At 48.0% G+C, this 25727-nt stretch overlaps 1 protein-coding gene across 14 annotated transcripts in view; it reads left to right on the top strand.

The window, feature by feature from the left end:
- Positions 1-25727, top strand: part of SVIL (supervillin) — a 270082-nt gene that overhangs the window by 35702 nt on the left and 208653 nt on the right. For all 14 annotated transcript variants that reach the window (XM_075550348.1, XM_075550351.1, XM_075550346.1 and 11 more), the window contains exon 2: positions 19253-19342. The gene's annotated coding sequence lies outside the window, so the exon portion shown is untranslated. The remainder of the gene's footprint in view (positions 1-19252; positions 19343-25727) is intronic.

Genomic DNA, 25727 nt, shown 5'->3' with positions numbered 1-25727 from the left:
CTTCCATGCTACTCGGATGCTGGAAGCTACGGTAGTGTTACTTCAAATACCAGTGAGTTCGCTCATGGTGGACAAGTTTCAAGGGCGTGGTGGTCTACCACTGAAACCCTACGGACTCCAGTGGAACACTGTGCAGTACAATGCTGGAAGATGAGCTCTTAGGGTGAGTTAGTAGGTACAGTTGAGTTCACTTCAATTCATGGTGACCCCGTGTGAAAATAGAGCTGTCCCATAGGGCCTCCTTGACCATCATCTTGATAGAACTCCATCTTTCTCCTGTGACACTGTTGGGTGGGTTTGAACTGCCGACCTTCTGTTAGCAGCTGAATACTTAACCTTTGTGCCACCAGGGCCCGTACCCTGGGTTGGAAAAGAAAAACAAAACAACTCACTGCCGTCGAGTCAGTACTGACTCAAAGCAACCCTATAGGACAGTGTAGAACTGCCCCAGTGGGGTGCTGATACTGCAACACTTTGTGGGACTCCAAAGCCTCATCTTTCTCTTGCGGAGTGGCTGCTGGTTTTGAACTGCTGCTCAAAATACAGTCACTGCCATGATAGACTTTAACACTCCAACCTCATGAACAGGGCACCAGGCTGGGCAATGTTTTGGTCACTTGTGCTTGGATCACCATGAGTCAGAGCCAGTTGACTGGCAGCGGACATCTCCACTCCACTCCCCAAATCAAGAGCCCTGGAGAATGCAGATAGTGAATCCTGGGAGCGGCCACTGCTTCCCAGGCTGAGGCAGGAAGAAATTTGGAGGGGGCTATGCTTCGTTCAACCCTAAAGCTGAGATGATCTTTTGGGAGAGTAAGATTCTATCTACTGAGTTGCTGATGAAACTGCTGGGAAACTAACCACTAGGGGCCTGCACGAATTGCTGGCAGTCCTACTTGCTGCTGGGGACTGCCCACAGGGCTGCTCCTTGAAACTATCAGGAAGCTGACATGGAGGTGCCTGTGAGACTCAGCGGGGACCTGCAGGGATGCTACTGAGAATCCTCCAGGGGGGCCATGCTCCTGGGTATCACACGTGCAGCCGGCCACCTGCCATGCAGGAGCCAGCGAGCGGGCAAAAGCACATTAGAACCAAGAAGGGAATCCTTTTCTTTGCACACTCCTTCTAGCATCTTCCACGGGCACAGCATGTCCTGAGGGCCGCTGGCCAAGGAGAAGCATCGACCAGGTGCAGCACCAGTATGAATGTACCTGCGGGTGTGAAGCATCTGTTTAGAGCTGTAAGGATACTTCTCTGTTTAGCTCTGGGAAGTTATCATATTGCTTCATTTTTGTTGTGATATAATTTATTTTGGTGTGGCTTATGATATATTATTTCTTTGATAATTTCTTCCCCCACTCCCTGGGCCTTTCTGATGACGTTCAAGAACTTCCTTCAATCAATGTGAGGCTTCGTCCATCCATCCTTTTCTTGGTCTTTTAATCTTGAGCTTTCATCTCTTGGCTTGCTCTCTCTGTGTTCTGAGAGAACTGTAAACTGTATCTTCTAACTCATCTATTAAGCTTTGTATTTGGCAAACACATCTAAAAAAATCCATTAGCTTGTTCTCAGGTTTTATGCTTTTCATAATATTTGTATTCTGTCCCTTTTTAAAAAAATGGTTACAAAGTATTATGAATAGATTCCTCTTCCAGAAATATGTCAACATCTTTTTACCTCTTGATGGTTGGTTCTTTTTCATTCACGAATAGAAGTTTACATATTAAAAATATTTTTCTTACTATTATTTTAGTGGGTCAGATTCCCTGTGTTTAAGTCATAGTCTTGGTGGGTCCTGGCTATGTCATCTGAGTCTTAATTTTCTCTGTACAATGAGAATGGTAATAGTAACTCTCAGTTACATCGTATGAGAATAAGGGACGTCGTACATGAAAAATACATAGCATAGCATCTGGCACATCCACTTAAAAAATACCTTGCACTATTAATCATTAAAAAAACATTGCCATCAGGTTGACGCCGACTCATGGTGACCCCAGGTATGTCAGAGTAGAATTGCGGTCCATGGGGTTTGCAGGGGCTGGTTGTTAAGAAGTAATTAGCCAGGGCTTTCTTCTGAGGCACGTGTTATTTTTCATCTGTAAGATCCTGTTTCTCAGGCCCGTTATGACTGTTGCTGTCATGATTGTGTCCGTGGCGCTATGGAATCGGTCGGACTCACAGCCTCCTTGCCTATGCCAGAAGAAAACATGGCCCAGCCTCTGCTGTCCTCTCAAGGTTGCGCTATTAGTGATCTTTAGAGAAGCAGACATGAGAAAGGGCAGAAATGAGTGGAGGGCAAGTTAATGACATGAGATTTGAAGACATTTAAATTTTTCTTTCGTAGCCTCCCCTGCCCCCTGTCAAGAGTTAGAGGGTCTCAGAAACTCAGAGGGGCAGTTCTACCCTGTCCTGTGGTGTCTCTATGAGTTGGCATCCACTCAATGGCAAGGAGTTTGTTTATTGGGTTTGGCATTTTTCAGCCAAGTTTTTAGTTTTGAAAAGGCTTACACTTACTGAAAAGTAGGTAGAGATAGAAAGCAACCTCAACAACCCTGAATAATGAATTGCATATGCATCTCACCTGGAAGCAGGGACGTGGACCTAGTCAACAGAGCCGAAGCAACGCTGGCAGGTATCTCGAGGGAGAGGCTTGGCTTTTACTCCTGCCTGGATTGCTTCTCAGGAGCCCTCGTGGACTGTGTGTTAGGCTGCTACTTGCAAGATCAGCAGTTCAAAACCACCAGTCCCTCCAAAGGAGACCTAGGATTTCTCCCCATAAAGAATTCAGTCTCAAAACCCCACAGAGGCCGCCTCATCCTGCCCTATGAGTTGGAACCGATTTGATGGCAGTGAGTTCGGCTTCTTTGGTTAGGTGGTTTATCAGACCCCTGAGGTGGGCGGGGTGGTGGTGGGTGTCTTAAGGCAGGTGGATCCAGGGGTTCCCACTGACTCTCCCCGTTGCAGGCCACTGAGGTGTCTGGCCCACTGACTTGAAAGAGGCTGCCGCCTCTCTCCACTCCCCTTCCATGTCTACCTTCTGCTGGCGCTGGGCGGGAGTCTTTTGTTCAGAGGGTGCCCTAAGCTGCTGGAGCCAGCTTGGGGAGCTGGCTGACAGAGAGCCCTGTGTTCACCGCCCTCCCTCCCCCCGGACCCGTGGGTTTCTGCATCACTTGTCATGAATGAGCAGAACATGCGTGAAGAAAAGGAGTGTTAATTTAGGCGGAGGGATATATTTTTCACGGAGGGTTTCCGACAGCAGGTGGAGGTACCAGCCAAAGGGCTGGCAGCTCATTTATCAGCTCAGCCAGCCAGGTGAGGGGAGATACTGCAGCGCCCAGTATCTGTTATTTGGTCCAATTACCCTTAACCCTTTGATGACCCAGTATTTTTCCTCTGGATTTTTTGGGCCGTGGATTAATGCATTTCATTACTGGAAGGTTTCATATCAAAGCCAGGAATATTTCTGAAACCTTGTTGTGAAATATAGACTTTGATACATTATGTGGGACACATAGATCCCTCTGGACTCTGGGGTAGGATTAGTGGGACAGGTATGTTCATTTGGACTCTGAACCATCTTCTAATCTATTGATACGCACATACAATTACCATATATAATCATGTATAAGCGGAGTTTTTCAGCACATTTTTAATGTAGTTTTTGTGGTAAAATTAGGTGTCATGGTTGATGTTCAGCTTTTACTCGAGTATATACGGTACATAATTTAGGGCACCTGAAAATTTGACTAAGCATGGGATCGTCACAAGAGAGGCAACTTCTTAATATTGCACACCAAACCAGAGGAACCTTCACAGCTACCCTACATAGGGTTTCCAAGTCTGTAAATCTTTATGGGAACAGAAAACCTTGTTTTCCTCCCGTGGAACCTCTGGTGGTTTTGAACTGCTGGCCTTGTGGTTAGCAGCCTGACACGTTCGTTACCCACTATGTTGTGTGCTAACAAGGCTGTTCTAGCGGTAAAGCCAAGAGAGACAAAGTGTTCCACAATTACACCTCTTATTGCCACCTGGGGAAATAGTAGTTTGCAGCGCTCACCACGTCTTCCCTTTCACACAGGTGTTACACAGAGGGACCTTAACTACGTGATCCTGGAGAGGATTGTAAGCACTGAAAAGAGATCATAAAAATGAGGGCGTGATCACGAGTCTACTTTGAAGTTTGAATTCTTCTTCATTTCGGTCACAACTATGCTGTTTTTTCTGTTTTTCTCCTTTTGTGAATGCCTGGATATCTTCACATTATGCTTACGGTAATAGCGGGCCCCTTCCCCTTTAAAGAGTAGTTATAAGAGACTTTTGGCTAAGACACTGAGATTCGGTCTTCTGGTTTGAAAAGCAACGTGATAGGCAATCCAACTCATTCACCTGATGAGTATTTATTTGTTAAAGGCCCTGCCAAGGTCTCTGAGGATCTGGCGGGGAGTGAACTAGTCAGACTCCATCCTGCTCCCCTGGGTTTGCTGTCTACCACAGAAGGCCCGTGTGCAGAGAAGCAAGCTGTCTGCCCCCCTCCCCACCATGGACTCCCTGTTAGTGGTCCAACCTGCAGCGGGATACCTAGAGCTGTGGTTCTCAATCATAGGTTGTGACCCCTTTGGGGGTCCAATGACCCTTTCACACCTATTTCCCATGGTCTTATGAACCGAGACACCACCCTCTGTCTCCAGGCGGGTCCTCCCACATGCAGATACGCCCATGTACAGGTACCCGGCGTGAAGACTGTTACCCAGGCTACACCATGCTTCAAGACAACATTTCATTTATTTGTCATTAGAAATATTTCACAATATAGAATTATATAATGCTTTTGTGATTCATCACTATGCTTTAATTATGTTCAATTTGTAACAATGAAAATACATTCTGCTTATCAGATATTTACATGATGGTTCAAAACAGTAGCAAAATTGACAGTTATGAAGTAGTACGAAAATCATGTGATGGTTGAGAGAGGTCACCACCACATGAGGAACTGTAGGAAAGGGTCGTGGCATGAAGAAGGTTAAGAACCAGTGCCTTAGAGGGCAGCTAGACACCAGACAGGAGCCGACAGAGGGATCTCTGAGTAGGCTGTGCACAAACACTCGGCTTGGAGATTCCAAAAGGCCGACGGCTGTGAGCCATGCTTTGTGGAGCGTCTCGGGTTCAGTGTCACCTTAGCAAACATCGGACTGATGACTGGGCTTGCCAGAGCACACAGAACCTTGCCTATGTCTGAAATGGGATAGCATTCTAAATCACGCCGGACCAACCTCATCTCACGTGGTCTGGCCTAGCCTCCCGATTTTGGCTCTGGGTTCACACACCGGCCAACTCGGACAGCAAAGGAATAGCCTGCAGTGGCTGGAGGTGAACCGAGCCATGAGGGGTGGGCTGGGCCAGGCTGATGTTGGTAGGTGCCGCCCTGCAAATTCTAACGCGGTGATCCCGAGTTCTCTGTGCTCAGTCCTTATAGAAGCTGATTGCTCGGTCTTTCTCTGTTCACCATTCCACCATGCATTTTCCTCATCGATCAAGGGCATTAGAGCCCCGACATTCCTACAAGCTCCTCTTTGTTCAGCTCTTAAGCTTCTTTTACAGTTTAGTACTTTTGTTCTAGACAGTAAACAAACCAAAAAAAATCTGGGGCATCCTGTTTAGCCTCGACAAAGTATTGACCAAAGGAACTTACGACTTGAGCCCTTTTTATTTTAGGTCGGAGCTCTGGTGGCACAGGGGATCAGGCATTGAATTGCTAGATATAAGGTCTGCGGTTCAAACCCATCTGCCTTTTGGCAGCAGAAAGATGAGGCTTCCATAAAGATTCGCAGCCTCGGGGACTCACAGGGACAGTTCTGTTCTGTCCCATAGGATCCCTCTGAGCAGGAATTGAACTGGTGACAATCTTTTTTTAAGTTTTAGATGTGTTCCTATGAGTGAACTTAACCTAGATGTTCACCCTTTATTGTGCCATCTTTGTATTTTCCTTTTGGCTTGGGAAACCCCCAGCCCTTTCATTTGGTAACTGTGTTAGCCCAGGTAGACTCAAGAAACAAATTTATAAACACAAAAATCTGTATAAGAAAGAAGTTTATATATAAGAGCAATTGAATATTGAGAAAGCATCCCAGCCCATTCCAGATTAAGTCCATGAATCCGATATTAACCCATGTGTCTGATATCAGTCTGTAAATTCCTTTTCAGACCCAGGAGACACATGCAATGACACCGAATGCAGGACAATCACAGGCCACTGGGTCCAAAGTCTTGTGGATGCGGGGGTGGTAGAAGCATGTCAGCGCTGGCAGGGGTCTCCACATGGCTCCTCCAGTTCCCAGGCCACGGGGTCTATCAGTGTAGTGCCAAGTGTATTGTCAGTAGAGTGTCTCTCAGGGAGTGAGCCGAAAGCAAGTGTTTCCTGCCTCCAAGGAGGAAAATACAGAGTTCCCAGAATCTTCAGGAGAAGGCCCACACAGAGGCCTCATTGGCTATGGTCCACCCCTTCACTCTTAATCCTCTCCAGTCCCAAGTTGACACCAGATGATATAACTCCCACAGTCACCCAGGGCTTACTGATGGTGCAAGGTCAACACTTCAAAACCACCTGCCACCCCACCGGAGGAAAATGAGGCTTTTGACTCTTGTAAAGATTCACAGTCTCAGAAACACACAGGGGCAGAGCTACCCTGTCTTATAGGGTCATGATGAGTTGGCATGGACTTGATGGCAGTGAGTTGGGTGTCTCGGTTTTATCGGACTGGAAAGAACTGCTCCTTAGGGTTTCTGAGATCGTGAATCTCTGCAGAAGTAGCTTGCCTCATCCCCAGCAGCCCAAGGCTCAGCCTAGTATGCTTTCCAGTCATTTTATAAAACCAACACCAAACTCACAGTCTCCAAGTTGAATTTGGCTCAGTAAAAAGGAACCCTTGGTGGCGCAGGGGATTCAGAATTGAGCCTCTAACCACAAGGTCAGCAGTTTGAAACTGCCAGTAGTGCTATGGGGGGGGGGGGGGAGATGGCTCCACTGGAAGGAAATCAATGAGTCTTTGAGTGTGGCTTCACACCCAAACGTCCCCTCAACCGCAGTCCTCTTTGCTAAAAGACGCTGCGAACAAACTCTTTGTTAGTTTGGCAACAACATGTCTTGAGCTTGCACAAGGCACCTAGTGACTCAACAGCATTGCTAAATGATTAAATTTCCACTATTTTTTCAGCTGGCAGACAAAGAAAGGGCCGAGTGAAAGCAAAGCCAACCTGTGAAGCAGCATTTTTTTCAAGGTTATCATGTGAGCAGATACAGTACTTCAGTTGAGGGCGTCATTTGATGAAGGTTCTGTTTATCTTCCCCGGCCTGGCCGTCTGCTTTCTCTTGAGAACAGGTGCAGCCTCGCCTCGCCGGCCACAGAGCCTCACTGTGTAGTTCCCTGTCTCTTCTCCATCCTCAGTCTGCAGCGTCTCTCGAAGAAAACTTTAAGCAATTCTTAGTTTGTTTCCCACTCTCCACCTCGCCGCCTACACTTCTTTTTAAGTAGCAAAATGTGTGATTTTTCCCGCTACTTCCAAATGTGAATGACTTTTAAAAAGAATGAGATGGTTGGATTCATGAAGTAAAGTTTTCCCACAGAACATGCCTAAGTTCTTTTACATCTAAAATGATAGATTTCTTTAAAATAAACCCTTAACTGCTAGGGGACCCAGGTCCTCCTCTCAAGCTCTGCTGGACATTTTTCTTCCAGCCCCCGGAGCCCTGATTTGCTAGGAGTTTCTTCTTCCCCCAGAAAGACCACAAATTGTGTGCCCAGAAGAAGAGACCCCGACTCCTCAGGGGCGCCCCGTTCTCTCCTGGACTTCAGCCACGTGCGTGCGCGCACGTGTGTGTGTGTCACAAAGTACCAGGAAAACAGCAGCCATTTAGTATCTCCCTGCTATGGAGGGTACAAGTCAGAGACCAGGGTGTCAGCCAGGCTGATTCCGACTCAGGGCGCCAAGGACGAAGCTGATCATGCCTCTCTCCCAGCTCCTGGTGGCAGCTGGCCGAGCCTGGGTCACGCTGGCTTTTAGATTCACACTCCAGTCAGTATCGTTCCCTACATATCGCATTCTCCTGGGGCCCTCCGGGCCCTCCTCCTTCCTCTGCTTATCCAGACCGCAGTCACTGTGGATTAGGACCCACCCTGATCCAATCCGTCCTCATGCGAATTTACTAACTGCATCTGACAGGGTCCTATTTCCAAACGGTTCATTGCCATGAGTGGCAGGAGTTAAGCCTTCAATATATCCTTTCTTTTTTTTTGTAGGGGCCACAGTTCACTCATAACACCATTTTTCTTCTAATGCTCAATTATTTGAAAATGCTCCCTTAAGACGGGCGAGTGCCGTTTTGTTCAGATTGGATCGTGCATCAACCTCCCATTCAAACGACAGTTCTTATCCCGGCTCGAGTTCGTCTTGAGGTTGCCCCAAATACCAATTTCTATTATTACTGCGATGATTATTTCAGTCTCCTCCTCTTTTCGTTATGTTAAGAAAACATTTAAATGCATTTTGGGAAACACGATGCACCTGTGCTGACAGTGAATCTAATAAGTCAGTGCGTGCGTGTGTGTATGTGTGTTCATTCGTCCCCACCTCTGTGAGCGTATGTATTGTCATGTGACTGGAATATGGTGGTCGGCCAGCCCCATTCTCGGGGTCTCTCTGTGGAATAAGGTGGCAGAGGGAACCATGGTGCTTAGGGAACCCCCTGGACCCCTTGGCCCACCATGGCATCGAGAAGCTATAACTCAAAGGTATGATTGTAGCTCAGGAGCCCTGGTGGTGCAGCAGTTAAGCACTCTTCAGCTAATGGTAAGGCCAGCCGTGGGCACTCAGGCCCTGCCCTGTGGTGAATGATGTGGCAGTGTGCGCCCATAAAGATCCCAGCCTTGGGACCACAGTGCAGCTCTGCTCTGTCGCACGAGGGCCTTCAAAGCATTCAGGGAGAAATGACATTCGCTTTTACTTCCTGTTTCCAGTGGACTGTTCTGAAGGCCCCTCTTACAGCGTGGCTGTGAGTCAGAATCAACTCAACAGCAATGGGCTCCTGTGGCTCCTTTGCTGCCCGGTTGGGTCTGGCTCATCGTGATCCTGTGCACAGCAGAACGCAACGCTGTCCGGTCCTCTGCCGTCTGCACAGCTGTTGCTGTGGGTGAGCCCATTGTTGCAGCCACTGTGTCACCCTGTCTCCTTGAGGGCCTTGCTATTGTGACTCACCCTGTACCTTACCAGGGACTGGCCCTTTCTGGCCAAAGTATGTGAGATGAGGCTTCACCATCTTCGTTTCTAAGGAGCGTTTTGGTTGCACTTCTTCCAACTCAGATGTGTTTGTTTGTCCTGATAGTCCATGGTCGAGTTACTCTTTCTCTCCAATGCCATGATTGTCTGTTTTTCTTCATTGTTGAGCTTTCGTGTATCTATGAGGTTTTTGAAAATACCATGGTATCTTTGCTTTGTAACACTTCCAGGGGACTTTGCCACGGACTTGCCCAATACAATGTGGCTGAGATAAAACATTCTCTTAGGCTTGCCTGTCAAATAGAGATGCTACGCAATGCTGAAGACTTGATTAATGTTGGTAATGGCTTTTCTAGGCCAAACGCATGTGCTCACATTTCCACACTTGTTGTCCTCAGTTACTGGTACGCTGACTTTTCTTCAAACCACAAAACAAACTCCCTGCCGTCGCATCAATGCTGACTCGTCGCGACCCTGTAGGACCGGGTAGAACTGCCCGCATGCGTTCCCGAGACCATGTAACTGTTTACAGGAGTAGCCAGCTCCGTCTTCACCCCTGCAGCGGCAGGTGGTTTCAAACTGCCCACCTGGATGATCGAAGCCCAACTCGTAATCACCGTGCCTCGCCAGGGCTCCTGACTTTTCTTTACAGGAAATAAAGTTTGAGACAGATGCTTCAGTAGAGGAGGGGGGGCACTGTTTTGCGGGGGGGGTGTTCTAGGATGTTTTGGATGTGTGGGATTGTCGTCAAACACGGCAGCTGTGTTGTACAGTTGAGCAAGCTCTAGCCCAGTGGTTCTCAACCTTCCTCATGCTGTGACCCCGTCATACAATTCTTCACGTGGTGGTGACCCCCCAACCATAAAATTATTTTCATTGCTCCTTCATCACTGTCATGGTGCTACTGTTATGAATCGGGTGACCCCTGTGAAAGGGTTGTTCGACCCCCAAAGGGGTCATGACCCACAGGTTGAGAACCACTGCTCTAGACCAATGTCCTCTCCTCTGGAGTTGCCGCAGTGGGGTTCGTGGTTCGCGGTTCGCGATGCCCCACGGGCACCGTCTGTGGCTCCTCTTGCTCCAGCCCCATTGGAACAAAGGAACAAACTGCAGCCACAGCAGAACTCATGCCGTAGAGCCCCTTCCAATTCAAGGCAGCAACGTGTGTTCTAGGGTCAGATGGCTCTCTAGGGTCCCCCTGCCTGGAATTGTCCACAGTGCGGGTCGCCAGGCCTTCCTGTCTTCTGTCGCACTGCGGGTGAGTTCAAACCATCAACCCGTGGGTTAGGGGTCAGACTCACCCTGTTGATGCCACTCGGAGACCGGAATCGGAATTCTCAACTTTGTGTTGGCAGACGCAGCCCATGACAGCGCGTTAGGCATCAGCTTCCCAGTTGGGTTTTCTTTGCTTTGCATGTGGAGGGAAGGGGAAGAGGGGCTCCTGGACAGCTTTATTCCCTAATTCCTCCACCCTGCCTGGCTTTCTACCCACCCCAGGCTCCAAATTAATTCCCACACAGAGACAGACCCTGTGCTTTGTGTGCCAGCGTGTATGTTCTAGAGCGACCCTGGCTTGGCTCTGTTCCCTGGCCACATTGTTTTGCCCCCGTGAGCCTCAGTTTCCTGCTCTGTGAAGTGGGGGTGATGCTCGTTCCTTCTGCACAGGACTGTTATGAGGATTAGGTGAGCGAGCACGGAGACAGCTCTCGGGGTGCCTGGTCTATTGTAAGCAGGCATGTCACCGATGCTCGTGATGGTGGAACCAGCCGCTGACTCGTGGCAACCTGTGCGTAGCCTTGGGGTCCACGGGGCTTTTGCTCGGTGTTTCTTGGATGTTGACTGCCAGCCCTTCTTCCTAGTCCATCTTAGTCCAGATACTCAGCTGCCACCCGCTCAGCATCATAGCCATGCACAGACATCTGCTGATGAGATGCGTGGTGGCCACACACGAGGTGTTTCCGGTGAGACTTGAACCCAGATCTCCTGCGTGGATGGTGAGAATCCTACCACTGAGCCACTACGACCCTGGTGTCAGCACTCTGGGAGCCCTGTCTATCCTGCAGGGAACGAGGAGGCATGGTTTCAGAATACTCCCTTTGGGAATGGGAGGGTGTCTACATTTTGACCGTCAAAGAGCCAGTGCCCGTCTCGGAAGGAAAGGACTAGCTGGAACTAGGGAGCACGGGGCCCATGCCGCCTCGCTCGAGGTTCAGCGAATGTGGAGAGTCATTCCCTTCTGCATGGAGCGGCGAACACAAAGCAAGCTGCTCCTTGTTCCCCAGATGCCAGCCTTGTGCCACGTGCCTGCCACCTATAGTCTCATCGAAAGCTCCCAAGAGCCATCCAGGTGCCTTCTGATAGCCATTTTATAGACGTGACACAGGCTCGGGGGTCATGAAGCCTGCTCACTGGAGTGAGTGGCTCTTCTGCCTGGTGGATCGCTCTTCCTCTCATCTTGTCTCCTAGAATAGTGAGCGGGACCAGGCATTACGGCCAGCTCACCATCTTCACCATATCCCCTCATGGCCGAGAATACGTTTGAATATTGAAACACGCCTGTGCTCCATGCCCTTTGCCAGAAAGAAAGGGCCTGATGCATCCTTTATATTCCCTGTGGTTGATGAGGGCGTCCCTGGTCAAAACAAACAACCCCTTTGACAACTGTAGAGCCTCAAAGGCCTGCCGGTAAGGTTGATAGTGACTTAGCAGTGTGAGCTGGGGCCGGGACTTCTCATGGCGCTTGAATGTCCAGTTCTTTGTTGGCCAGCACACGTGATGAGAGTTGCCCAGGTCCACTGCTAATAAGTTGCCACCAAGCTGAATCTGACTGCCGGAGACATCCTGTAGGGTTTCAGTGGCTGGCTTTGGGGGATAGACGGTAGGGTGGCATTTCCTTTGAAGCTCTGCTGGGCCGGCGTGAACATCCAGTCTTTGGGTGAGTGTTTGTTGTTAGATGGTGTGGTAGTTGCATAATCGGTTGTCAATTTGAGCTTATGAGTGAAGCAGTGGAATTTAGCCCGTCAATCAGATCACAGCTTGATGACCTCATTTGGAGGCGCTAAGGAGATAACTAACTCGCTGGAGGCGGGACACCCACACACACTCCGTGAGACATTCCTTCTGACAAGACACATGGAGTCACAGCTCGAGCCCTGGAGCTGGAGGACCCACATGGAGACCCCTCCCAGCGCTGAGATGCTTCCACTGCCACTGGATTAACAAGACTTTGCACCCACTGGACTGTGATCTTCCTGCATTCAGCATCATTGCATGTGTTTCGTGAATCTGAAGAGGAATTAATAAATTGGCATTGGACTTATAGGCTAATGCCGGACTTATGGACTTGATCTGGACTGGGCTGGGATGTTTTCTCAATATTCAGTTGCTCTTGTGTATAAAACTCTTTCTTATCCACATATGCATATGTTAATAAATTTGTTTCTCTAGTCAACCCAGACTAACGCAGATGGTGATGGTGAAATCCAGCATGTGTCTACCGTAGGACCTGGTGGCTATTCCGTCATCTTGGCTGGCTTCGGGTAGCCCTGGGGACTTTGTTATCCTTGGAAACCTGGAAAGAACCTTTAGTCATATCATAATCCTGAGCCATAACTCTTTCCTTGTTTTGAGAGATAAGCAAATTTGACGGAAAGACTGAGCCAGTCATTTCGATCTTGATCTTCAAGACAAGATTAAATATACTTCCTGAATCATAGATTCCTATCTTGGTCACAGAAGCTCAACAGTCCCCAGTGAATGATTTTTAAAAATCTATCCACTATCCCCTAGACTCAGGCTTACCCATGACCTGTTCTTTGGGCTCTGCATCCTATCACAGGTTGAAAAGCAAAATAACTTTTGATTGTGGGATGTTGCCATTTCCCACAATGGAAAAAAATGCAGTTCCCTTACTTTTCTTGCACTTGTGGAAGAAAATGTTCTACTGAATAATTGATGCTCCTAATATGAAGTCTTGTGTTTTGATGATACTAGAATAACTATCATTAGCTAACTGAATGATGGAAAGCACTGCATATTAACTATTTTCATATAATATACACTTCGAACGTCATCGGGCAATGCAGCTATTGTGTTCTCAAGTGGAGTTCAGATCATGCATTCTACAGAATCACCGATAATTATAAATGATGGAACTAATCACAATATGCAAATCAGAAACTCTAAGAACCACAGGAAGCTACTCCCAGAGTGTTGTTCAGCTAGAAGAGGATGTTGTAACTGGAAACTTAATTATATAATTCAAGATGGCACATGCATGATGATACTTTCACACTTGTTAAAAGAAATGAGACAAATAGATTCATTTGTGATTTCGTAACTTAAAAATACTTACCCCCCCCCTACTTGGCATCATGTGCACCTTTTTTAAATACCAAAGGGACACAACAGAAACATGGCATCTCCTAGTTTTGCATATCCTGGATCTAGAGTTTCTGCTTCTAAAATGTATACTTGGCTCAAAAAGATAGAAATATCTTTCGTATTGCTGATTTATTCTTTAAAAAATTCACTCTGAAGGCTTGACAGCAGGTCTTTGTTATCCGAGGATAATTAGAACCAGAAAAGGCCATTGGAAGTAGATCCGCTTAAGTGGGGACCAACATTTCATAACATAATGAAATAAAGCTTTGGGACATTATCTGGAAAAATGGAAATGAAAATAAGTCTTCGTTTATAATTTAATAGAGTTTATTTCACGGTTTCGCGATCGTGGCCTACCTCTTAGAATGAGCAAAGCAGAAATCGGGTGTTGGCCGTTGGAAGGGAGAAGGCGTTGGACAAAAATTGTCGAGGTCTTGCTCATTTTCCTTGGGACCTTTCAGGTTCTTGATATCAAAATCACTCCCAAATCAAACCCCTAACTTCCCACCAACTTTTGATACTTATCTGAAATGATTGTTTCCTGATCAAGTCCTTATTTGTCATTATTTTACTCTTTATTTGGGCAGGTTGGAGGGGGGGCTCCCTAATGTTATTTTGAGCTCACCTCTTGAAATTCTGTATTCTGGGGTCAAGATGTGCAGTTTCGCTTTGCAGTAGCCTTAGGCCATCTTGTGGCATCGATGGGATCCCTAGAGAGGTGCTGTTGCGTAAGCATTGGACTGAACTGTAAGGTCGGCAGTTCAAATCCACCAGCTGCTCTGAGGGAGAAAGTTAAGGTTATCTGCTCTCACATAAAGGTTTACAGCCTCAGGAAGCTGATAGAGGGCTGCTATGAATTGGATTCCACTCAGAGGCAGTAGGGCTTTGTTGTGGTTGAGAGACAGGACACTAAACAGACATAATCAGACGGAGGAGATGCTATCATTGAACAAGCACAGAATTTTAAGTAAGGGCCTAAGTCATAAAGTGGTGGGTTATTTAGAACTGCAGTGAGATTCTGTGAGAGCCAGAACACCATGGGACAGCTGTGTTTTTCCAGGTCTGGCAAGTTTTCCCCCTTTGACAGGATATGTTGTCTCACTATTCTAGTGGCTGTATCAGTGGGAAGTGTTTGAGCTTGGCCTTTCTGACAGGTTTCCACCTTACACATCTTCTGCTCTCATAGGTTTTCTTGTAGTTTATTGTTTTAAAATCTTTGCTTCCCGAACCAGACTCAAAACTGTGGGGATGTGGGTTGGTAATGCTTGAATAGCAAGGACCACCCATAGCAGTATGGTCTATTGAAAAGAGGATTAGATCATGTGTTGGGAGATGGAAATTCTAATCTCCCTACTGCCAGTAAGCGGCTGTATGAACACGGACAAATCACTTAATGTTCTGAGGCAACAGTTTACTTCTATGTAAAGTGGATCTTTTAAGCAGAGCAGAACAATGCCCTTCTCCCCATCCCTCCCCCCAACCCGCCATAGACTCCCAATCCTACAACTTAGTGGTGGTTGAGCAAATTCCTCTTTTTCCGTTTATTAGATTGCTCTATAAAAAAATAATTTCAGTGGCCACATTCATGTGTAATCATAGTTTTAGTAGAGTTGTGATTAGCACTTGGGTATGTATAAAGGTTAGTGGTGAGTTGTACGAGCTCCCAATAAAAGGATTTTTTTTTTAAAGTGGTTACCGGCTATATTTCATTAAATAAATACGGTTTAATATATTTAAATATTTTCTTACCATTGGGCAACTGTCTCTGTACTTTAGAGGTTTGTATATGTATGCACACACACACATACACACACACACAGATATTTTGCTCGGTTACCATAGGCATCTTTTTAGGTAGGCAGCTTTTGTTACTGTTGCTGTTTGTTTTGTTATTTTTCTTGAGTGTGTACTGAATAGGCATCTAGGCCTCCATAGATACATCTAGGAAGGTGTGTGTGTGTGTGTGTGTGTGTGCGCGCGCGCGCCTGCGCACATGCACACTGTAAACTTTATTGTGAGTTGGGTGTAGGTTCACAGAGATCATCAGTTTCACATTCAACAATCCGTACACATTGGGTTTCATCTCATTCGTCGTAATCCCCTCAATACAACGCCACGCATCCCACCTCCCCCCTGGGTTTCCCATGGGAGTTGTTACATCATTTTATCAATTTAAAGATGTATAAAAGTGTAGGGGTGATATTCAACCTGTCAGTCAGGTCACAGCCTGATGGTGCCTCCTTGTGAGTGTAGCCTGCTCATAAGAAGGGTCCTGGAAACCTCCCGCTCTTCATCTGCCCTCGCTTTCCTGCTGGGGAGCCACTCTGAGACCTGCCAGAGCCCCGTGAAGCTTCCATGCCATTGGATCCACAACACTTTCCCCCCACCAGCCTGTGCTCTTCCTGCATTCTGCATCATTGCATGTGACTGTGTGAGTCTAAAGAGGAACTCAGCAACTAGTCTCGGACTTTGGGGCTTGAGTTGGACTGGGCTGGGATGTTTTCTCAATATAGAATTACTTCTTGATATAAAACTCTTACACACTTATAAAACTTACACTTCTTGATATAAAACTCTTGAGACTGGATTTGTTTCTCTAGTCAATCCAGCCTGACACCATGCCCCCTTCTCCAGTTCCTCTGCTAACCTCTGGCCTTGGAATAATGCTGCTCCTTTGATCTCAAATAGCTCAACATTCTGAAGAGTGTGTGCCTTACTAGTGTTCATGTTCCCCCATTCTGCTGGCTGTTTGGCTGAAAATTGAGCCATGGGAGTGGGTTCATGTCCACAACGGAAGGGTGATGAAGAGCCATCATCTCATGCCAGTCTCTTTCCAACCAGCAAGCCTGATTTCTTTCCTGGTGTTGAGTTTTGGATCACCAGTTTCTGCCACTCCATGTAGGACCTTCAAATGGGATTGCTTTCTGAGTAGTGGGCAGTGGTAGCTGGGCACCATCTAGTTCTTCTGGGTCTCCGGGTCATGGAAACAGATGTCTGGGCTAATGGTCTCCATGTGTCTTTAATTTTCATCCTCCTCCTTTCCTCTGGGCCAGGCCGACAGTTGTACCTTAGATGGATCTTCTTGAGCTTTGAAGACCCAGTTGCTACTCACCGAAGTAGGATGTAGAACATTGTCGTTGTAGACTATGTTATGGATTAAAAAAAAAATTTAAGTCACTGCTAGCGAGTTGATGCTGTCTAGTTATACATATATATATATATTTCAGAAAGTTTTTAGCAAACCTCTATTATCTTTTAATGCTATTTTCCAACAAACTTTTTACAACTCTGTTGGTCCCTTTGTAGCTTCTTGCACACGTAATGTGGTCCTGTGTACATTTCAGAACTCACCTGCCCTGTGGTGCGGATGTAAATAGGAAGAAACAAAGGGAGGCCCAGCGGCTGGCTTTGAAACAAGGAGGAAACTAGGAACACAGAGGAGCGTATTGCTTGTGCAGTGGCGAAGCAGGGCAAATAGGGAATCCAGGGAATTGGGCTTTGAATAACAAAGAAAGCAGGAGAACCAGGGCAGCAAGCCAGGTGGGATTCTGAATGGCGCCTTCAGATGGGTGGTTGTTGCTGCCACACTACCCGCAGGACCTGATCACCTGGGGAGGTTGGTGGCCCCAGTGTCTGGTCCCGAGAAGGAGCCGTCCCCAGAAGAGGATATGGTTTCATGGAAGCAGGTGTGCTCTGCATTAGCTAATCCTACGTGACTAAAAACTGCTTTTCATTTTCACTCATGATATTGGAAATGTTCATTGTGTCCTCGGGGCAGGGTGCGGGGAGAATTTGTTCATCCATTGTGATTGTATTTGCCACCTGTGATCCAAATAAAAGCAACATAATTGATGCTTTCCATGTGTGTTAGTCTGGGTAGACTAGAGCAACAAATTCATAGGCACTCACATGTGTGTAAGAAAGAGCTTTATACAAGGGTGATTGAATATTGAGAACATTTCCCAATCCAGTCCAGATCAAATCCATAAGTCTGGTATTAGACCATATGTCCGATAACCTATAAATGGCTCTTCAGACTCACGCAAGACATGCAATGACGCTGAATGCAGGCCAATCACAAGCCAGTGGGTGGAAAGTCTTGTGGATCCAGTGGCGATGTGAACATCTCAGTGCTGGCAGAGGTCTCCACATGGCTTCTCCAGCTCTGAGGCTCTGGGTGCCATCAACTTGTCTCCATGTGGCTTGTCAACTGCAATGTCTCCCAGGGAGTGTGCATGTGTCCCGCCTCCAGTGAGCTATTTATCTCCTTAACATCTCCAAATGAGGTCATAAACCGGGTCCTGATTGACAGGCTAAACTCTCCACCCTTTCATCTTAAGTCTGAAATTGACAACATTATGTAACTACCATACCATGTTTCTATCTCCTCTGGTCTTTCCTTACTCTCTATATATACACGTGGGGCCACTCTTTGCAATACTTCACCTAACTTGCCGCATGGGGAGTTTGGCCATGGGGCAAGAAAGGGAATGATGCCACCTGAAAATCGGGAACCCTGCTGACATCGTGGGTTAGACATTGGTCAGCAGTTCTACATTACCAGCTGTACCCCTGGAACAGTCCGCAGCTTTCTGTTTTGGTGAAGAGCCACAGTCTCAGGGCAGCTGAAGAGCTAACCCCCCTGAGGGCAGTCCTTGCCCTGTAGGTCACTATGAGTTGGAATGGACTCAATAGCAGTGAGTTTGAGTTATTTTGGAGTTTGGTTGTTTGCTACGCATCAAAATCAACTTGAATGGCAGTGGGCTTGGTCGGTTGGTTGAATGGTGAACGTCGCAGGTGAAGCTAGCGAAGGTGTTCAATCAAGGCAATTTCAGTCATGGTTAAAATGACCAGGCAGATCAGAGAAATGAAAACTGAAGAATTATAGAAATTGTATGTCAAATTTTACTGTGTTGTGTCTGATGGGAATGTGGATCTTGAAAAAGTGTGATATCATCCAATATTTTGAAAAAGGTTGACATAAGTTCAACCAATAATCTATCCATATATGTATGTACACATCTGTGTGTGCATGTATGTGTCTGTATATTTATTACATATGTGTATGTGTGTATATACGTAGGTATTCCCCAACATATGTATTCAAGTAATGGTGAGCTGCACTTCAGACCATCTGTTGTGTTTGTTTGTTTGTTTGGTATGTCCTATCCTTAGTAATATGTATTGCCTCAGTGTTGTAGCATTTAATGTGTTGGTGCTGATATTCTCAGATGTTCACTCAGGGGGGAAAACGTATTAGATTTTTCAGAAACAACTTAGGACAGAATTGTTCCAGCGGTTCTCAACCTGTGGGTCGTGGCTCCTTGGGGAGTTGAGTGACCCTTTCACAATGGTCGCCTGATCCATAACCATCGCAAAATGACAGTGATGAAGTAGCAACGAAAATAATTTTGTGGTTAGAGGGTCACCACCACATGAGGAACTGTATGAAAGGGTCGTGGCATTAGGAAGGTTGAGAACCACTGGTTTAAACAGATCCCTGTCCCAAGTCAAGGGCTACTTATACATGTGAACATTTGGAAGTTACAGTCTATAATTAAAAAATAAAACTCTCCCCCCATCCCATTTTTAGGTACCTTGGAGATTGCTTCCTTTCTCAAGCTAAAGGAGAAACCCATGAAGGGATGGTGAATTCGCTTTGAATTTGGAGCGGCAGACTAAGGTAATGATGGTTTCAGCGTGCTTTTGCAATACCACGAGCTTTGCTGGTGTCCTTGGTTACAGATTGGGCTGCTAACTACAATGTCAGCAGTTCAGATTCGCCAGTTGCTGCGTGGGAGAAAGAGGAGGCTCCCTGCTCCTGTAAAGATTGACAGCCATGGAAACCCACAGGTCCACTTTGTCCCATCGGGTCACACGAGGAGTCAGAATCAACTTGCTGGCAGTGACCTTGGGGTTTATAACACAATAACACAACTGTGGAGTTCAGGCACTATTGCAAGATACAAAATACCCTGGGTTTTGGAGATCTCTCTCTCTCTCTCTCTCTCTCTCTCTCTCTCTCTCTCTCTCTCTCTCTCTCTCTCTCTCACACACACACACACACACACACACACACACACACACACACAGCCTGGGACATACATTGCCTTAAAGAAGCTTCTTCAGGTGTGCAGGGGCAGTTCTGCCCTGTCCTGTAGGTCTCTGAGAGTTCACATCGACCGCTGGCAGTGCGTGTGGTTTGGAGACGTCCACCTGGGGATTCACAAGTGACCTGGCAAAGCCATCATCTCCTCTTCTTCTTTTTAAACTATTGCTTAATTCTTTTTTTCATTAATTTTATTTGGGGGCTCTTATACATCTTATAACAATGCATCATTCAATCGTATCGAGCACATTTGTACAGATGTTGCCATCATCATTTCCAAAATAGTTTCTTTCTACTTGAGCCCTTGGTGCCAGGTCCTCTTTATTCCCCTCAAATCCCCTCCCTCCAGCCCTTGTGAATCCTTGATCAATGATACATTGATACTGTTCTAGCTCCTCTTCTTAGACGGACTCTTTGGGCCTAGTCCCTCTGCCTGCTCTGTGTGACATCTCAGCATTTAGAAAGAGAATGTGAGAATTTCCAAGATGTCAGCTGTGGAGAGATCGTTCAAGTCATGCTCTTTGTAGCCGCTCATGGCCTTGCTGCCCCTCGACCTAGTTTCAGCTCAGTTAACCCCTGGTAGAACCGGTGGACTCACCTCCATAAGCTACCATCCTGGCTGCCCACTGGATCTGGACTCCGTGGACTTTGTCCAGGGCCGAGTTTCCAGAGGGACCGTCAGGCTTTCCTTCTGAAGCCCCTCTGGATGGATCCCGATCTCCAGGTGTTTGGTTAGCAGCTGAGCTCATGAACCGCCTGTACCAACCAGGGGCTTCATATCAGAGTCAGATGATATTATTGCCATCCATGCTGACCCACCTTTCGAGCCCAGTTGGACCCAGTTTGGACCCACAGGGTGGGGGACACCAAGAGACAGCCTGCCATGGGGCAAAGGGAGCCTGTTGCAACATGCGTCTCGAGTCGGAAGATCCTCGTCACTGCACAGTTGTTCGGAGCGTGACAAAGGGGGAGCCTGGCTGTGTTGGCAAGGATAGACTAATGTCAACCAAGAGCCACACCAGCTGAAAGAGATTCTGCCCGTTCCCCATGGAGGGCCTACAGGAAGCAACATTTTGTGAAGCTCAGCACGCAAGCTGAACTGGATGGCTGCCCTTGTCATTTCTGATGCATCTGCCATGCTTTGGGGTGGCTGTCTTTAAACTGTCACAGTAGCTGATTTCCTAGCTGACTCACTCTAAGCTCTCATGAGCTTGCAGACTCTTCAGAGAGAGGGTGGTGGTGGTGGTGGGTGGTTTGTGTGGTGGTGGTGGTGCTCAGAGGGTACTTTGTTTGGGGAGTGGGGAGGGATCCCAGAGTTGTGTGGTGGGGCTGGGACTGGAATGCTGGGGCATTGGCTCCCTCAGTGAAAGGCTTCTTGCAGGTGTTTCAGGTTAAGCTCAGTGACTCTTGCTTGCTACCTGAGGGGAAAACTGGTAGGGGACCGTCTGACGGGAGGGCATGTGTTTTGCTAGGTTGAAAGGAGAAGATTGTGAGGTAATTATGAACTCTACTATTAGGAGGCTCCTGGCCTGACCTTAGCACCGCACCCACTCGGCTACCCTCCAGTCCCTAGTGCCTGCCTCCCGCAGCCCTGGCCATTCCAAAGCCAGCAGGTTCACGGCCATGGTCATTTGAGATGAGATGAAATGTAATGCAATAACCTTTTCAGATGATGTCGCAGGACCACCATCCCTGTCGATTGTGAGAAGACCTGGGGAAGTTCATGGAAAATTCTGTGACCTTTCCTTCTATTTTTCCATGAACTTTTGGAAGCCCCCATTGACCTAAAGGCATCTTGGAGTTTCAACGACATTCGTAGACTTCTGTCTCCTCATAGTCTCTCCGTACGTCTAAGACAGTATTTTCTCCTCCTTCCTTCCACATAGGAGCCCTGGTGGCATAGTGAGGTATATGTTGGGCTTCTAACGGCAGGGTCAGTTATTCAAAGACACCACCTGCTCCCATGGAGAATGAGGAGGCTTTTTGCAGGCATGATTTCAGGTATCAGAAGCCCCGAGGGCCAGTTCTCCTGACCTAAAACATTGCTATAGAGTCATCTCGATGGCTGTGAGGTTGGCTGAGTTTTGTTTCTCCCCTTCTGAATGCAGTGACCCTTTGCTCTCTTCTGTATCCGTGGCCTGGCTCTGGGCATCATCATGTGTGGATAACTCATCTCATGGATCACCAGAATCCTAGGAGGTTGGGACTAGTCCCCATTATTTGGATTTCCCATTATTGTGATGCAGCGCTTGCTCTCTTTGTGGGGATGATATACCTCACACTTCCCCAGGAGGGCTGAGCAGGGGCACTATGCTGTAACTGTGTTGGTGACCACAAGTTGAGCATGCCATTCTTCTGTTTAGGGGCCCCTGGGTGGTACTAACAGATAACACACTCAGTTTCTCACCTAGAAACTCCTCGCTAAAAAGGCTTGGTGATCTCCCCCACCCCCGCCCCAAATTCACTATGGAAAACCTTTTGGGGCACAGTGGTCCACATGGAGTCACCGTGAGCCAGTGTCCAGTGTCCACTCGACGGCAGCCGGTACTGGCTGTGGTGCCAACTGCTTACAGCATCTTTCCAAGATGCTGACAAATCCTGTGTGGATGAGAAGAGGAGGCCAAGGACCAGCCATGGTGTCAGGAGCCGGACTTTGTCTTGCAGGCCACCTCTCCAGTTCCCGTAGACGACAGGAAGAGCAGGAAGGGCGTGTGCTAGGCTGCCAGCTGTTTTCCTGTGGTGTCAGGGCTAGGAGGAAGTGTGCCCTAGGTCACTTGGAGACAATTTCTGTCCCCTCTCCGGGGTTATGGTGGCACTTTGCCCCTGCCTGAGAAGCCCAGTTGCTGTCCAAACAAACAAAGAGCACCAGGGGCTGAGGTTGCATTTTATGGGAAATGTGCAGGATCAGATTGGTAGCAGATAAGAAGTCTGGCTGATGGGAGAGTCAGATGCAGTTCTAATAATCTAATGTCCTTTGACCAAATGCCCTGAGGAGGGGTGGAGTGGGATCACCCTTTGGTCTTCCTTCTTAGGGGATCCACCCTTTTCTGGAGCCTCTCAGTCTAGCAAGTTTATCTGGAAAGGAGACTTTAGGTACCAGTGCTTTCAACTGTAGGTATAACAGAGTTCCCTTTCCCTCAGCTGATGGGAGATCTCAAGACAGTCCAGAGGGCTTCAAGTTCATGAGATCATGGGCTTTTTGCTCCTTTTCTTCCTCCTCTCTTTCAGAGCCATCTTTTAGGTGTTTGCACCTCAGGTCCTATGCTGAGGTAGCTGATCTCTCCCTTAACCCCCGAATATTTGCTAAACCCCAACCTGACACCCGTCTTCTTTGCCCATGGACCTCCCTTCCCCAACACCGAGCCCGGCTCTTGGTGTTGCAGCACACCCGCTCTTGCCACAATGGCTCTTCATCTCCACCACAATCTCATTTTCCCGGACTGTTCCCCCAAAAAGCCAGTTAAGCATATGGGTGGTTTGATGGTAGAACTCTGCCCGCCTCCGTAGGAGACCGAGGTTTAACTCCCAAGAATGCCCCGCAGTCACAGTCATCACCCGTCGGCCCATGGGGGCATTGTGGCTACCACACTGCATGGCTTTTCTTTGGAGTTTCCAGACTAAGACGGACCAGTGACCTTCTTGTGAGGATTAGCCAGTGAAAACGCTCTGGCTCAGAGCAGCTCACCATGGATCACGAGGAGGAGGAGGGGTGGGGAGGTCAGGGCATTTCACTTGCTGGGGCGTTGGCTGCACATGGTTGGGGGGTGGGGGTCCACTCGATGGCAGCCAAGGACAACAGTGAAGACACTTGCAAATGGAGCGTTTGGATGGGAGCACATCCTCCTGGGAAAGGCATCCTTCTAGAACGTCTGTAAGTATAACTTCTCCCAGGACCCTACCTAACGCTTCCATCGAGCGCTAGCACAGCACACCTGTTGTGGTCGTTACGTAATCTAGTGCTAACTTGAGACTACTAAGAGTGAAGGGGTGGAGTTTAGCCTGTCCATCAGGTCCTAGCTTTATGACCTCATTTGGGGCCACTAAGGAGATAAATAGCTCACTGGAGGCAGGACACAGACACTCTTTGCTTGGTATTCCTGATGACACGACACATGGAAGTACACTAGAGCCCTGGAGCTGAAAGAGCCACATGGTGACCCATGCCAACACTGAGATGCTTCTACTGCCACTGGGTCCACAAGAACTTCCACCCACTGGCTTGTGATCTTCCTGCATTTGGCATCTTTGCATGCGTTGTGTGAGTCTGAAAAGGAATTTATTGACTGGTATCAGACAGGTGCACTAATATCAGACTTATGGACTTGATCTGGACTGGGCTGGGATGTTTTCTCAATATTCAACTGTTCTTGCATATAAAACCCTTTCTTGACACATAGGAATCTCCCTAGATTGGTTTCTCTAGTCTACCCGGACTAACACACCTATTTTCTGAGGCCAGCATGTGAAGGCCCAGTCATGCTGGTCAGATTGGCAATCTTCGCCCTGATCACTGGATCGCCTCCCCTGCCTGCTTTCCCTACCGTTCTTGAGCTAGACCGGAATCCTGCACATGCGGATTTGCACACAGAATCTTCCTCCATAGCCTTGGGAGTGGAGGTCGTCACGGAGCAAGCGTATGGGGCCCTTCTAATGCTGGCTTCCCATCTGATTGTGGCACTGCATCCTGATCATGCTTCATTCCTCCGGGCTTTCTGGAAAGAATAGGCTCTCTCCTGACGTCCTCCCCTCGCACCTGCTCTTCCTACTGCCTCAACGCCCTGGCTCTTCCTTCTGAGCTGCCTCCATCACCCAGAAGGCTAGGGATTCCATTCAGGTGCCTGTGCCAAGAAGCCCACCATCCCGGGCTGGGGCTGCGTCCAGCGCAGCTCCTGGTGTGGAGCTTTGGGTCTCTCTGCATACATGCATCCTACAGCACGGCGCCGTCAGCATCGGCTTCTGTGTTGGTCTCCTCCGAGGGGGTTGGACCTCTGCCTGTGGCATCGTACCCAGCAGGCCATTCAGGAGAAATGCCTTTTCTTTCCCATCCTTTGTCTGCTGACCTGCCATTCCACCCGCGGCTTGGGGACTTTGGGTTTGGTCTCTCTGATAAATACTTAATAAGAAGCTTCTTCCACGTGAAGCAGAGGTGAGGCAGGGTGGATAGGCACGGTCACTACAACCAGAGGCTCAACAGGAGATCCAGTAGCAATTGTACAATGCTGCTTGATGTGATTGAACTCGGGGATGAGATGAGACCCGTATTCACTCCCAATAAAATGATTTGCGGCAGGAGGCACGAGGGGTGTGTGTGTGTGTGTGTGTGTGTGTGTGTGTGTGTGTAGAAGAAGAGAGAGAGGGAGAGAGAACAATGATGAGGTTGGCACAAGACTGGGCGGTGTGTCCTCTGTTGTACGTCAGGTCACGGTGAATTAGAAATGCCTGGAGGGAATCGAACCACCACCCGGTGCACAGAGAAACAGGGAATAAAGACGGAGCTTGTCCTCTTCCCCCAAGTCCGCACTGGAATGACTTTATCCATGCCTTCTAATCGGGTTTTCTCATGAAGAGATGTCACATGCGCTTACGACTACACTGGAGAATGTTAGCGAGAGCTGGTGGAATCCGGCTCAGTTGTCTACACATGCTCTCCACCCAGGTGCTTTTAATTTCATGTGTGAATTGATACTAGACAGCCGATGCCAGGAGAGGGAGGGCCTCACCCCGGCTCCGCGCGAGTCAGCGTCCTACAATGTGAGCGGAGCGCCCCACGGGACGGGGCAGTGTATTTGCCAAGCTCGCTCAGCCCTCCGTGCTCTCTGCTTGCTTCTCAGCGTGCCCACGGAGGTCCGTGGTGTCTCTGAGTTCCAGGCCTCCAGGGAACAGTCTCTTAACTGACCCGGGATGTTCGGATGCCACTCAGATGTGCCCAGCCCTAGCAAGACCCCAGACGTGCCAGCTG

This window comes from Tenrec ecaudatus, chromosome 5 (genome assembly GCF_050624435.1).
Source record: "Tenrec ecaudatus isolate mTenEca1 chromosome 5, mTenEca1.hap1, whole genome shotgun sequence".
Classification (NCBI taxonomy): Eukaryota; Metazoa; Chordata; class Mammalia; order Afrosoricida; family Tenrecidae; genus Tenrec; species Tenrec ecaudatus.
The sequence above is the reverse complement of the archived record's forward strand: the minus strand, read 5'-3'. Positions and strand labels throughout refer to the sequence as shown.